At 40.0% G+C, this 15,097-nt stretch overlaps 1 long non-coding RNA gene across 1 annotated transcript in view; it reads left to right on the plus strand.

Annotated features, from left to right (window-relative positions):
- LOC109960598 (uncharacterized) overlaps nucleotides 1-8,782 on the plus strand; it is a 23,634-nt gene extending 14,852 nt beyond the window's left edge. The window contains exon 3 of the long non-coding RNA XR_002275030.1: nucleotides 8,652-8,782. This is a non-coding gene — a long non-coding RNA (uncharacterized LOC109960598). The remainder of the gene's footprint in view (nucleotides 1-8,651) is intronic.
- The last annotated feature ends 6,315 nt before the right edge of the window (nucleotides 8,783-15,097 follow it).

Genomic DNA, 15,097 nt, shown 5'->3' on the forward strand with positions numbered 1-15,097 from the left:
TGGAATTCAAAAACTATTTAATGAAAGGGAAGGGGGATACAATTTAAGGGGTCAGTTAAATTTAAAAATTCATGCTATACGTACAACCAAAAAAAGATTTTGTATTTCCATAAGTGGGGTAAAACTATGGAATAATTTAAGTGCGGACATAAAAAATAGTAATAGAATTGACGAGTTTAAACATAAATATAAAGGTATGTGTCAATCAAGATATGGGCAAGAACAGGCTTAATGATTAATCAGATGGGAGTGTGGATGTAGAATATGTATCCATGTGGTAATACTGCTTGCAAACCAATGATGATAAGATGATGTTAGGGGGTAGGACTAGATAAGTCTAACTTCTTCCTACAAATAGAAATAGAATAGAAATTTATATACTACACAAAGTCCCAATCCTACTTTGAATGCAACATGAATATACAAGAATATTTTATAACTAGCTATTATGTCCTGTGGCAGGCAAGAGAACATATGAGATGTTTGTAAATTTAAGATTCTTTTGGAGGAAACATAAATTGCTGCTTTATTTATCCCTTAATTTTTTTTTTTTTTAATTTTGACTATGTAATTTTTTTTTTTAAAGAATTTTGACCACAATATGCATTGAGTTTTACCTTTTTGAAAATCTTTGTTTTTGCCTTTTAAGCAGAAAAACTGCAATAGTGACAGCGTTTTCTGTACATCCAACATATCTTTGGCATTTCTGTACAGCGGTTTGTTACTAATCGGCTGCTTTAGGCTACATACAGATACAGATATCTTCAGTAAATAATATTGACCAGCCTGGCCAATTAATCAGTCTAGCTCTGATGAGCTGTGCCAAATTAGCATGTTTTGGCAAGCCGTGAGACAATATAAAAAAAAGGTTAAGAAGTCTCTTTACAGTGCTGGAATAGGATTTTCAGATGTGGAATAGACTTAAAGGAAAAATTCACCATAAAACAGAGTGTGGTGCACAGACAACTGTGATTCTGTATTCATGACCTGTCCCCAGCCAACAGACAGGAAAGTGCACACAGCTGGTAGCTGTGCTGATATTGGTGTGTCTGTACGCGTGTGTGCTCACTTGGTGGCTGCATCTAAAGTAGCCCCTCTTGTACACTCATGGCACCATGATTTGATTATATAGAGCCAGTGCTTTGCCTGAATATTAATCTGGGGGCCCAAACTTAATTTGTCCGGCGATGGGGGACACAAGCCCATCTGGCTGTATGGTAAGTGTGACGCTGCCTGCGTCCGTGTGTGTGTGGGGGTTGTCTATCTATTGTGAGAGACAGAGGGACCTGCCACTCTGCTCTGAGGAAGACAGATCAGTTTATAGGATGTAGACAATCACTGGACACATTCACTCCCCAGAGATGGAAGGAAAACAAAAGGGGGAGAGAATGAGAATAATTCAGAAAAACGAGGTAGAGAAAAGTAAGGATTTTTTTTAATGCAAAAATATAAGATAACAGTAATAATTTAAAAAATTCCCTGTGGGCATGAAAAGACGTTTTTGTTGGGGTTAATATCGATGCTAAATGTGACTGCAGCTTTATTTTTGTGATGTTTGACTTAAACGGAACAAACTAACATCTGTCAACTGCCTGAATTATCTTGTAAACACTAGATTGATATTCAGCATAGTGACAATGTAAAATTCTGAGCCAGTGGAAAAATACAGCTCTTTATTTGTGTGTAGCTGAACATTCACAACCCACAACATTGCCCACAGTCCTCTGGGTCAGAAGCAGCGCCCTGGGGCATGAATGCAACCTCTCCTTGACCTCCCTGTGTGCAAATGACCTTCCTCTGACGTGGAAGGTTAGCTTTTATACTGGTGCCGAGGTCAAAGGCAGAGGGAATGTTGAGTGGGGGAAGAGATAGGGAAGAGCGCTGGGACAAAGAGCAGAATGCAGGAGAGAGTATGTGTGTGTGTGTGTGTGTGTGTGTGTGTGTGAGAGAGACAGATGGGGGTGGGTTGAGGAAGTTAACAGTTCATCCAGCATGTCTCTCACATTTTACTTGACAGTTTATTTATTTTTTTATATATTTTTTTCGCTTGCTTTGCTCGTCAACAGGAAGGCCGCAGGGCAGAAGAGGGTGATAATGCAAAGAGGCAGACAGAAACACACAGGCTCATATTGAAAGAAAGGCTTTCATGACGTTTTGCACATGTAGGACTAGTGTTTTGATTTCATCTGCATGTGGTTGTGAGGGTGATAGATGGTTTTGTTTGTGAAGAGAAGGGGTGAAGAGGTACGGACCAGGAAACCGAGGTATATATAAACTGAGTGACTGTAGATGTTTCTCGTTTCATCCTATTTGTGTCATATCTTTCATTTAAGGGATAAAACACCGATCTAAACCCAGTGTTGCACACTCACCTCTCCTAGTTTCAATCTTCTTTAAGCTCAGTGCCAGCATCCTAAACACATCCTCCCATTAGTCTGACTTTTTCTCCCAAATTCTCATTTGATGCTTAGATTCCATATTTCCTCTGTATGATTACATGTGGGTTTATTTGGTACATGCTCCTACCAGAAGTTTTAAAATAGGACCAGCAACCAGAGTCTTTAGCAGCTTTGCTTAAAAACCTACTTGAATCGATTATCAAAAGTTGTTTGAACAGCAGGATGATTTCTGGGGTTCCTCGATAGCCGAATGGTTACGGTACCATTTACCCAGGCCCAGTGTGTGCATGATGTCAGTGTTTCTAGTCTGACCGCCGGTGTCCCAGAGTCTCCAGGTCGTCCCCTCTGTGTCCCTCATTTTCTCTCCACCTCTGTGACTCACTAAAAAAAAAAAAATAAATAAAAATTCCCCACCCCCCATACACAAAAAGGCAGGTTAATTTCGTATCTAATGACTAATCGACGTGGAACAGTTGATTGCCTTATGTTTGATTTGTCCACTACATCCATGTATTGAACTCTAAGTGGCTGCCTGAAAGGTTGGAAATCAGAAAAAGGCAGCAAGACTAAGTAAACACATTATGTAGTTAATGGGCTAAAACCAGTACAACCCTGTTTATATAAAAAAGATTTACTCACTTCTGCATCCAGTATTTGACGGTGCGGTTTTTAATTTCAGGTCACTTCTCAGTCAGCTCACTTTAAAAGGTTTCTAAATGAAGATGTGAATGAACCTTCACCTGTGTTAGTTTGCTTGCAGTTTAATATTTCTGTGTTGACATGGATATTTCAGCCAAGGCTGTGGTGCTGTAATAAACAGAGGGCCAAACAGAGTTTTACACCTGTATGTTAGTTCTGCCACTTTGCTGTTTCCTTTGATTCTGAAGTGAGTGTTAAGACAAACTAGATTTTAATTACTGGCCAGGCAGTCGCTCCCTGAACACATTAGACTGCACGTGAGGGAAATGTGGATTAAAGTGTCATGTAGAAGAAAGCAAGCAGGTCTAAGTCTCCCTATTGTTTTTTTTCTATAACTCAGGTCAGATACCTGATGTTTCTATTTCCTCATCCTTCACTCCTCGACATCCCTCATGGTGTCTTAACTTTAACACCCTCCCATCTCAACGCATGCCTAGACCCTGGTGTGCACATGTATAAGTTATGTGCTTTATTACTAACTCAAATCAATAACATCAACCATTACAAGAAGACAAAACACATGCCAGAGGAGATGATGGCTGCGCTGTTTGTGTTCTCTAGTGACCGATCAATGACCTAATCAGTTTGTCTGAGAGAAGCACACATGATTAGTAGTCAAGTCCAGTAATGTCAAATGTTAACCGGCAAAGCATATTTGTGTCAATACTACAGAAATCTGTTAGATAAAATCAACCAATCAAGTTAGTGATTGTCAAAAACATTTGCCAATAAAGCTGATTTTAGCTGAGGGATTCCTCATATTTGTGAATATAGTGAGAGTTTACATAAAATAGACAGGAAGGCAGCAGTCAGTGGCAGAAAATGAGTTTGTTCTGTCTGCAAAACTATCATATGTCCATTTCATGTATTGGTTGTCTTATTTTGGGATGGGCAGCATTTTACAAATGAATTGAACGTAGCCCCAATAGAGTTGATGATTTTTATGTTTCCTTGTGATCCGTTCTCAGTAGCTTTCTGGGATTTTGTGCATCTTATCAGGAAGTGTTCCCTTTGCCACACTCTTAGAATCAGTGCTAGATGTCACAGTCTTGTGAGGGGGGAAAAAATCAACTTGAGAGTTGCAGCATTTCTTCTGTGTGTCAGAAATGCACTGAGGTTGTGACTGGAGAGCTGAACCATAAAATAAAGTGTGTGAGAATGTGTGTAGAGGTGAGAACTGAGCTGATCACCTTGAGTGTGAAGGGAAATGTGCTGTTACCAAGACAACATGGCGTTTAAACACCTACTGCTCTTGGAGAAACAAGCATCACAATTGTGACTCTTTGAATTCTTAGTTTGTGTTTGAGTTTGTAACACACACACACACACACACACACACACACACACACACACACCATAGAATCACAAACTCCCCCTACATTTGTCGTTTGTCTTTTTTTTGTGTGTGTGTGTTGAGCATTCAGAGCTGAAGTCGTGGCATAGTTGTGCTGACACCACATAATGTTACTATTGTGGTGCCCAGTGCCTCCAGTCTCGGCATCAGCCCCAGTGTCTCCAAGAGAGGCCTCGCAGTTGCCTGAATGAGACAGTGAATGCTCTTTTGTCTGCTGGCCTCGTGTCTGAAGTGCAGCCACGGATGCTGTAGCACACACACTGTTGTAATATTCACTCATTTACTTGATGGTAGGGTGGAGGCCAGAGTCAGACATTAGGGCTGTGTTGCATAGAGATTATAATAAGTGAAGGATTTACTGGCACACACACACATTCACCTGTTCTCTCTCTCACACACACACACACACACACACACACACACACACACACAGTATATGCATGGATGCAAAACCTGGGGAGATTGATGATCAGTAGTATCTTTTAGGCAGAGATTCCATTATATTGCTGTTAAGTTGGCCCGTCTTTATCGCAGCTTTACTTATTTACACTGAACTTAAAAAAAGCATAAAGTCGCTCCTGTGTTCTTACACAGATATCTGCATCCTGGTATTAGAGGCTTGTGATATGTAATCATGCATGTAACAAACAGAAATACGTTGTTGCTATGGCAGATGAACAGGGAAGGGATGTGATTTTGCTCGTCCTGCACATTTGCCACGATTCGGACTCAAAGCTGTTGTGCAGAGTGTACAACATGTTAATGATTAAAAGAGGCTGATGTCTTTAAACAGGTGAGAGGTTCAGCTCAGACATTGTAACGTTTTGCATTTTACTTGTGGATCAAGTAGGTACAGATTTAATGAAAGGCAAAGCTCTTGGGTGTGGAGTACCAGGACATGAAGGGTGTGTATTATATCTGATCTCATTAAGCATGTTATTGTTGTCATAAAGGAACAGTAATCGACATCATCACTTCAGGGAGTCGTAAAGATGCTGTAATGGAAATTCAATGTCCCAGTACAAATAGCATTTTTAATATTGGTTTCGAGGAACACTTTTGCCAGATTTACATTGAAATAAGATGCTCGCTTGTTGAAAGTATGCGGTTATGTACTATGAGAATGTGCTTGTACTGAAAAGATCACAGTAAAAAAGAGAGGCACACTGCAATGAACCGTTTGTGTCACCTTAGTACAGGGAGAGACAGAAAGCGACGCTTCTCTCTGTCAGGCAGAGAGGGGAAGAAATTCATAAGCAGAGAAAAAGAGGGTGCTCTGTGTGTGTGTGTGTTGGGGATAACCCCGCTCTGAAGGCATAAAGTTTATTCAACCCAATAGAGCATTCACTATCGATAGCAACATAGTCAGATTGTTGTCACCAAGCCTGCTGCCCTCTGGATGGGCTGCAGTTTAGGCACCACATGACTAACAGGGAGACCCGCTGACCACCCAATGACATCAAGAACAGTTGAGGTGCACGTCTGTGAGGCTCTCCTCTGTCGAAGCAGTGTGACAGATGAGCTTTAGCCCACTGGTGACAGTGTGTAGGGACTATGTGGGCGGATGCGAGTCAGATTTTGGGCAGCCAGCGTTATTTGGGTTTCCCAAAGCAAATTTTAAAAGGCCAATGGCACGGTCTTAAAAGACAGATCTTTTCATTTCTGTTGACATGAGGGTAAAAAAAGTGACTTGATCATCACACATTTCACAAAATTTCACTTGAGTGCATTTGTCGGACTATGAAGACAAAGATATGTCCCTGTTTGAGCCACATGTGCAGCTTCAGTCTTCCCTGATATGAACTCTCCATATTGCTGGATCTCCACCTCAGGAATGAAACCCTGTTCTTTCAGAAGACAGAAGAAACTTTTGACAGCTCTTCCTGTGTAGATTTCCACTGTGCTGTGTGCTGTGTTCTGGAACTCAGTGTAATCTCACTCTGAGCATTTCTTTGATCGGTCTTTCTGAAAAAACAAAGTGTGTTCCTGGTGTTTACTGAGCACACGCTCAGATAAGTGAGACTTTGACAGTAGCCGCTGATGTTGAAGTGATTTGGTGGGATACCAGAAACACACAGCTCCCACTAAATATTTATCAGTAGGTAATGTGTGTATTTAGGTCATTTTAACCTCTATATCCACCAATGTGCTCTTCTAATGTATTTTTTTGTATTTTTCTTTGCTGTCAAACTATCTGGACCATTAAAGGAAAAGTCCAATATATTTCAGCCAGTTACATTCTGTTTTCCATCAATACCACAGTGGCCCCACTTCATTTCAGAGAATGGGGAGCTGCACAAAACAGCATTTTATTGTTTTTCAGCTTTCCAAATAAAGTGACTTGACATGAGCCATTTCAAATGCTGTTTCTGTGTCTGACCGCTCTGGTTAACCCCAAAAACATGCCAGGCTCAAATATGTGATCAGCCACAACAGTACATTACAGACTAGACAAAGTGAATAAACGCCACCACATACTTCTGAGTAAGGCCATGTATGCTTTTAAAATGTAATTTCTAGTATTATAAATTTTGTCGGAGAACCTGCTCTGTGTTTGGTGTTTTAATAGTAGGGTTGGCGAGTGTTGGCAAGCGTTCCCATCTGCATTATGGCTATTTTGCGTATCCTTAATTGCTAGGGAGCATTGGTTTATCATACTCAGAAATGAATGCTACTGTACATGTTCATGAGATGCAGTTCAGCACAGGACCGGTGGGAGTAGAAATAAGTTCTGCAGTAGTTTTGGATCACCACGTCAATGCTGGAAAACTTTGAAGAGAAACTTAGAGCCTGTCTGGCTGATAGACAGTTTACACTGTTACTATGGTTTCTGTTTACATTGTGGAAAAGTGGAAGTCCATAATGAAGATATTCCATTTTTGGGTCCTGATCTGCCCCCATGTGGATGTGATTTTTAATCCTCCAGATAAACACAAAGTACACAATACACAAGCAAGTGTATGAACAGTGACGCTGGTGTCGCAGCCTGTGTCGATGTACAGTATACTGACAGCTTTACTCGTTGGTCTAAAAATGTCCCATGGGTGTTCAGTTGGGTCGAGGTCTGGTGACTGTCACTGCATATGACTCAAATGATTTTCACACTGTTCAGTGACCCCTTGTGCATGGAAGCATCCACATGTTATGGATCTCCATTCATTTATTCTTTTTTTTTGGAAGCATCCACATGTTATGGATCTCCACTCATTTATTCTTTTTTTTTTTCCCTTTAATTTCAGTCTGTCAGTCATGTTTGTTAAAGGTTTGTCATGACAGTCAGGTTTGTTTGGAAAAAGATGTATTTTCACAATTTGCTCACACTAGAGCGGACACAGTCTCGGTCAAACAACAGCTAATGAAACGGCAAACAGCTGCTGTACTGCTGCACCAATTTGGTTGCTAGGAGACCAGAAGACTCCACATGTAAAGATGTCTAATATATCTAATGTCTGTGTGTGCTAGGAGCTACCCAGTGGCCATGGCATTGTTATATACTGTACAAATAAAGATACAGGAATGGGAAGAGAAAGAGAGGATGAAGGGAGAAATGAGCAGATAACTTCTTCAGTGCTGGATCTGCTGGAAGATAAAAGACTTAAAAGCAGTTACTCTGCTGGAGTGGAATCGGACGAAATAATCTGAATAATTCACACGCTGGCCAGTTGTTTCATGTTTACTAATTCTCTCTTTGCAGTTCTTTTGTTAGCACAGTTCAGAACTCGGCTATCACAAGTAAACCAAACATTTTATGGGGAAGTGATGAATTTACTGAGCTCTCAGCTTAGTGGAGCCCATGTTGGCCCAGAGTCAGTAACATCATTAACAGCCTCTGTTTGCAAACCATCACAGTTATGTTGTGCATGACTTGGCACTGATTCTACATGGTTTTGAGTCATAGTCTATTGGGTTGTACCGTTTAGTTTTATCCTAATCACTTTAATTTAGTTTTTTTACTCTACTTTATTCTACTTTTATTCTATTTTAGTTTCTTAAATGGTATGGGCATTCAATATTAGGTGAGAGAGAAACGGTATTTCGATTTTTCTGTATGTCCTGCACATATAGTGAATTGACAATAAAAATCTTTGATCCTTGACTTTCAGACTGATGGGATGAATCGAATTGATCAAATCTTGAAAGAGAAAACTGAGTTCAAAGGTCAAGTAATGCTCCTGATGTGCTTTACTTTCTTCCCACAGTCCAAACATCAGGTTTCCTGTTAAAGGTGTAAGTGGCGGGGAGTGGTGTTTGTCTGTATTATCACTGTGATGGACTGGTTGCCACCCTGCATGTTGTGATCAGCCTTCTGCGAGCCGCCACTTGAAGTAAACAGGACTTTATTTATTTTTTTTTTTGTTAAGCACAAAGCTGTGAAATTATTTTATTTCAGTTGATTTGCAGCCTTCAGTGGATTCATTTTCAGGGGCAAATGCACTAATCTTTCAAGTCAAGTTCAGTTTTGGGACATTTGACATGGATTTGCTCTGTTGACAAGTAGCACCGTGTCTTAACAGTGCTAACGAGGGAAGAGAAAACCAGAGTCCAAGATGGCGGAAGCTGTTTTGACCATCCACTGTTGTTTAACCTGCTGTAGTATTCACTGCTCCAGAAAAGAACTGTTACTTGTAGACAGGAGTTCACTAAACTATGTACATGTTTAGTCCATTTAGCCACTGCGATAACTATCTTGCTAAATGTATTTTTTAAATTATTTTTTGGGAAATAGAAAATAAAGGTGTGTGTGCTATTGTTCTGTGAGTTATGTGCACTTGGTTCATTCGTGGCTTTAATTTTCACTACAAAATGAATTAACATAATGACTTACATCACTTCATGAATTAAAGTTATTAAAAGGGCCCCAGTCAAACCTCAATCAGTGAAAGCCAATGTAGAAAACATAACATTTATGTTTGTTTCATGTATTAATTTGAATAACATTATAGCCTTATCACTCTAAACAGCTGTGATGGTTTTGTCTCCTTTTCCTTTCAGCCTCTTCAGTGACATGGAAGCTTTAGCGGATGGTTAAGTCACTGCTTCATGTATGTCGTGATTTATTAGCTGCAAAGACTGTTTACATTCAGAGGGTTTTTCAGTCTTTTGTTTGTTTCCACTCCAGGTTTTTTTTTAATGTGCAAATTAAAAATTTGTGTAAAACAGATGATTGGAAACCCTCTAACAAACTCACTGTAATCTCGTCTATCATTGATCATTTTTTATTACAGCTGACAGTAATAACGGTGTTTAGGATGATAGTCGTGTTTAGGTGAGCACACACAAAAACAACACAATAACATCCTTACAGACAGCAGTCTCCAGTATTCACTCACAGCTATTTAACAGCTGCAGGGCCAGCTGCTTCTTTGTGACTAGCGCGTGAGCTATGCAAGCACGTTAAGAGTCAACAGAATAAAGAAGGGAAAACGGGGGTACATTTGAAAGGCTGTTCAGCTGCTGTGATCTGCCTTTCACTAGTTTCACTCACTCAAATGTAGAATGCAACATCTTTTAGACAGACTACAGCCATGCCTGGAACCTGTGGGCGCATGACACTCACCAGTCAAAATCACTCTGACTCACATGTGTTCACATAATGCCAATACTAATAGAGTTTGGACACCAACAGTTATATTTAGGTGTATAGCACCGACACTTGTGAATCATTCCATGGCTATTATTCATGTCAGGTTAGAATTTGTTTCAGCTCCTGAAATCTATCTTCACACTATTGTATAGAAATGCGAACGTGGCTTCATATCTGCAGCATAGTCAAATACACAGTGTAGGAATTGGCACAAATCTTTTTCTGTTAAACTCAACCTTGTTCATCAAACATATATTATTATCAGGTGTTGCTTTAGCTGCGTAAAAACGTGCATCTATTTCACCACGACAACTGTCTGAGCAAAGTCTTCCACATGTTTTCGTAAAAATAACTGTGGATCTGCCAGAGCTCCTGTCTCAGCAGGGAGATGTTTTTGTCACTGCACAGTCAGAAAGGTAACTTCTGTCTTTGAAGGGACTTCAACCACCTCTACTAAACCTGTCTACATGTGAGTTTGAAGAAAGCTTTCAGATGTACTTGTGAGGCAGGCTGTGGGAGGTGCTGCACAAGTGTGATTTGGCTGGTAAAATGAACCGTGAGCATAGTCAGACTGGTTCAGAGTTTGGGTCTGATTTGGACAAAAATGCACTGAAGATAAACAGCAAATCTTTGTGACACAGAATAAATCAATGAAAAATGGAGCTGAGTTCATTAAAAATATCTTTGCTGAACATTCAGTACCTTTTAATTAAAAAATACGTTTATGAAAACTTCTGGGCTTGAATATCAGTTTTTATTGTATAACTCAATAAATATCAGAAGTTACTGATAAACTGATTTGGTAAACTCCTATTTTGTAGCTGAAATGATTAGTTGCCTAATCAGTTAGTCAGTTGACTGAAAATTAATCAGTTATTTTAATAGCCATTTAAGTAATAAAAAAAAACAACCTACATTTCCAGGGTTTGGATTGTTTGCCAGACCTAAGATCTGAGGAAGTTGATTTAGGCTCTAGGATATTTTGATCAATGCTTTTGTTACAGTTTCTTATGTTTTATTGAACAATAAATCAGATTTTTGACAGATTAATCAATAGTGATAATTGTCACTTGCAATTCCAGTCAGTTAAACCTGTACCACTACAAATCATTTGATTCTTAAAGCAACCAACTTATATATTTTTTTTAACATTAAAGAGAATTAACCAATGAAATCAGTCTTTTAATAGAATCATAATCAGTAACTAAGCAAAACCATTACTTGCAATTGAATCTTAAATATTTTTTTCAGGCACAGTGTCTCTGGACATGCAGTTGATGTGAATGGGGAAAAAATGTGAGTTGTACTGCAGCCAGTTGTGAACTGTAGGGAGGTTAGGGTTCTATAAAATATTATAGATTAGGGTAATGACACACACACACTTGCCACAACATTTACGTACATGTAGGGTTCAGTGTGAGAGGGATTGAAGAAGCAGACTGTGCACATAGTGTATTCAGCTTGTGTGTGAGATCAGTAGCAGCAGTGGTTGAGGGAGACTCTGCATGTCCACACACAAAGCAGTACTTTGTGTAAGAGTCCATGTGATTGGCTGGCTGTGTGCTGAGCTCTTATGTGTGTTTACACACACAGTGTACTGAAAACACACCTCGCACAGCATGAGACCTCACGAATCCAGGTACTGCTGGAACGCAGGAGAGTAGGTCTGTAAAAGTAGAAGGCAGACAGATGCAGCAGTTTGAAGAACACACTCAGGTTGTGTTGTCGTGCTGCGGTCCTTTCTCTGGTACTGGCCTTCATGTATGTCTCACTGTGTTTCTTTTGTGAGTGTGTGTGTTTTTCATAAACGCATGACTCCAGCTCTCTGCGCTTCTCTTCATCTCTTATAGTTTCACTCTCACCACATAACTTCCTTAGTATCTGTCACCGAAGTTCAGGTTGCCAAGCAACAGGGTTGTGCCTGTCACAGCAGGTTGCCACAATGACAGTCACTAGGTGGGGGTCTGGCAACAAAGACATCAGGTGTTACTTCCCACTGCTTGTCTGTGGACGCCTCCATTGACCTCCAGCGGCTGCAGTGTGTGCACAATGTGTGTGTGTGTGTGTGTGTGGGTGTGTGTGTGTGTGTGTGTGTGTGCGCACACGCCTGCTCCAGTGAGCAGCAGAGGTCTCGCTGACGATGCCCACATCCCTTTCAGTGCTCTAATTAGAGAGAGAGAGAGAGAGAGAGTGTGTGTGTGTTTCTGCTCAAGTGATCGGTCACTGAGTGCAGCTCACAGCAGAAGCTTTGCTCATGCTGACTAGTCAGTCACAAAGACACACACACACACACACACTTCTGGGTGGCTGGTCTGGTCAGGCTAGAAGATAAGATGCACACACCAGTTGTCATTAATTAGTGTTTAGCTGAGTTGAGCTTTAAGATAAAGGCAAAGAAAGAGGGAGTGATCTAATGATTCTCCTCCATCTCCCCCCTGCACATAAACTCCTGGTTCCTCTTCCTTGGTTCAGGTTCGGTGTTGGATAACGGTTCTGAAACGATACTGCGAACCAAACGTCCACAGTCTGGGTTCAAGGTTCTGTGTGCTGAACAAACATACAAGCATAAACTTATAGAGAAGTTGGCTGTTCCTGACTTTATCTACAGGAATAACTTTTTTAAAACAGCAGTGGTGTAGCTAAAAACACAGAGGAAAGAAGTTAATGTCAGAAAAATCCAAATGCTTCAAATGGTACAGGCGAAAAGTAAAGGTCTGTTCTTTGCTTCCATTTAATAAAACTCAGAGCATTTATCTCAGCCTTTTCTTTTGAGCCATGGATTTGGCGAAGTTAGTGTTTGAAATCTTCTGTAATGTCCCCTCTCCCTCACCTTCGTTCTCCTCTCTTCTCTGTATGAAAATTTGTTGGTATTGGCTGTGTATGCATGTGTTGCTGCTGACAGCAACAAAGTAGGAATAACTTACTGAACAACAAAGACGTCATGCTTTCTCACCTAAAAGCCAGCTGCTTTAAGACCTTTTGCTGACATTGAAAGTGTTGAATTCAAATTTCTGCAGCAAAAAAAAAACGTTGTGACCGTATTATTGTTATGCATTCATTGGCCTGAAATGTTTAGCGTCTCACTCAGATACACTTGTTGATCTAATGTATTGTGATTATATCAGAGTCATGTGATTATATCCTTGAGTCACTCTGTCTCTTTGTGTCCACTAATGCATGGTCATTTTTCTCTGTACAGTATAATTGGCTGTGGATTACTCATTTAGCATAACCTATGGCAAAAATCTTAAAAGCTATTTCTGTTTATTGTTGAGTCCTAAGAGTGACTCTATGGATGGCGGTGTTTGTCTTTTGGCCGGCTGGCCCGCTGTTTTGATGAAATGAAAGATTTGCAGAACACAACGGATACTGGGCTCAAACTTGAAATGCAATTTAGACATTAGAATTTTGTTTTAATTAGCTTTTTAATTGCTTTCCGTTTAAGCAGCATAGAAAATTTGAACGACTGAATCCAGAACAGTTCATTGTTAAAGAAGACGGATCACAACAAAATGTTATTATGAGATGGTTCAGTGCAGGTGCAGGCTGATAAGCGTTTGACTTTGCTTAATAATAATTTCTAGGCTACCCACCGTATGCCTGTGTCTTCCATTCACGGCCACAGAAGCCAATACTTGGTTGACTTACTGATGCAGCAGGTCCTCCACCAAAGAACCACTGAAACAGTTCATTCAGGAAGTGACCAGGTCATGACATCATTTCCTACACTGTCAGTTCAGGAAGTAGAAAATTGCCATTTCAACATTGGTTTTATTTTTCCTCACAAAAAAAAAGCGTATGTGAGAGAATCAGCAGGCATATTCAAGTCTTGTTTCCACCATTCCTTTATACTCTGGTGTTTTATTTTGCTTCAGCTGTTTCTCATATGTATGTTTTGCTTTCTGTACATGGACACAGCCCAGTGAATAGCCACTTAAGAAAACAAAAACACTGCCAGATAATTAACCCTGGTACTTGACAGGTTTTTGTCATATCTTGGGCTTTTAGTTTGGTCTTGCTTTAGTTAGAACAACAGACCATGTCAGACTCAGGTTGACACTTGGAATCTATTTAATAGATTCGTGGAAACGGAGTTTTTCACATGGAGTATTTGACAGAATGTAAAAATGACATATTTCACTTGGAAGCAGTATGAAAAGACAAAATGTACGATATGTAATGAGAAAATGTAGTCTGGGCAGAACTACATTACTCAGAATCAGTAGATGATGGCCAACTAAAATGTATGATTCCAAATATAGATGAGCTAGAATCTGTTTTTTGGGGAGTAGAATAAACTACAGTAGCTGCTGCGGAGATGGAAAGGTCAAGAGAGTGAGCTAAAACCACTTCATAGCCCACAGTTATTGATTTCTCCCACAGCAAAGTGTACTGTAGGAAAACATCTGGGGATGCTTCTCTGCGTTTTAACTTCACTTTGTTTTACACAATATCTGACCTCTGTACCTCTTGGACCAAGCAGAATAGATTCTACAGTACTCTCCTCCGGTTTGCTTGTGTGCTGATCAAACAAAGATAGATGTACAGTGTGCAAACAAAATGAGCTACATAAAAAAAGTAAAGGTCTAAAACACTGTGTGAGCCATCAGACAAATAAAGAATGAGACATCCATAAGAAGATGAGAGTGGATCTGCTGGTGGTGTGTTGTTTTTAAATTTGTCAGAGTGTGTCTAAGTGTGGAAGCCGTTATCTTAATGTGAGTGTTGTCCCCTCTCGTCTTTGGTTCATCATCAACGCCAGCTGAGATGCAGCCTGCTTTTGTCTGACTCGAACAATGGACAGTGCTGGTCTGAGTCACCCTACACACACAAATCCATTCATCCATCAATGCCAGCAGAGAAAGCAGGCAAGGCTTTAAGTCATGATATGGCACCCTGAGACAGGCACTTATATTCATATAAGGGCTTCAACTAACGATTATTTTCATTATTGAGTAATGGATTATTTTCTGAAAGAAATACCTAATCGTTCAGTCTGAAATGTCAAAAAATGTTAAATGTCCATCTAAAAAAAAAAACATGTTTGCATTGGCATTTTGT

This window comes from Monopterus albus, unplaced genomic scaffold (assembly GCF_001952655.1).
Source record: "Monopterus albus unplaced genomic scaffold, M_albus_1.0 scaffold49.1, whole genome shotgun sequence".
NCBI lineage: Eukaryota > Metazoa > Chordata > Actinopteri > Synbranchiformes > Synbranchidae > Monopterus > Monopterus albus.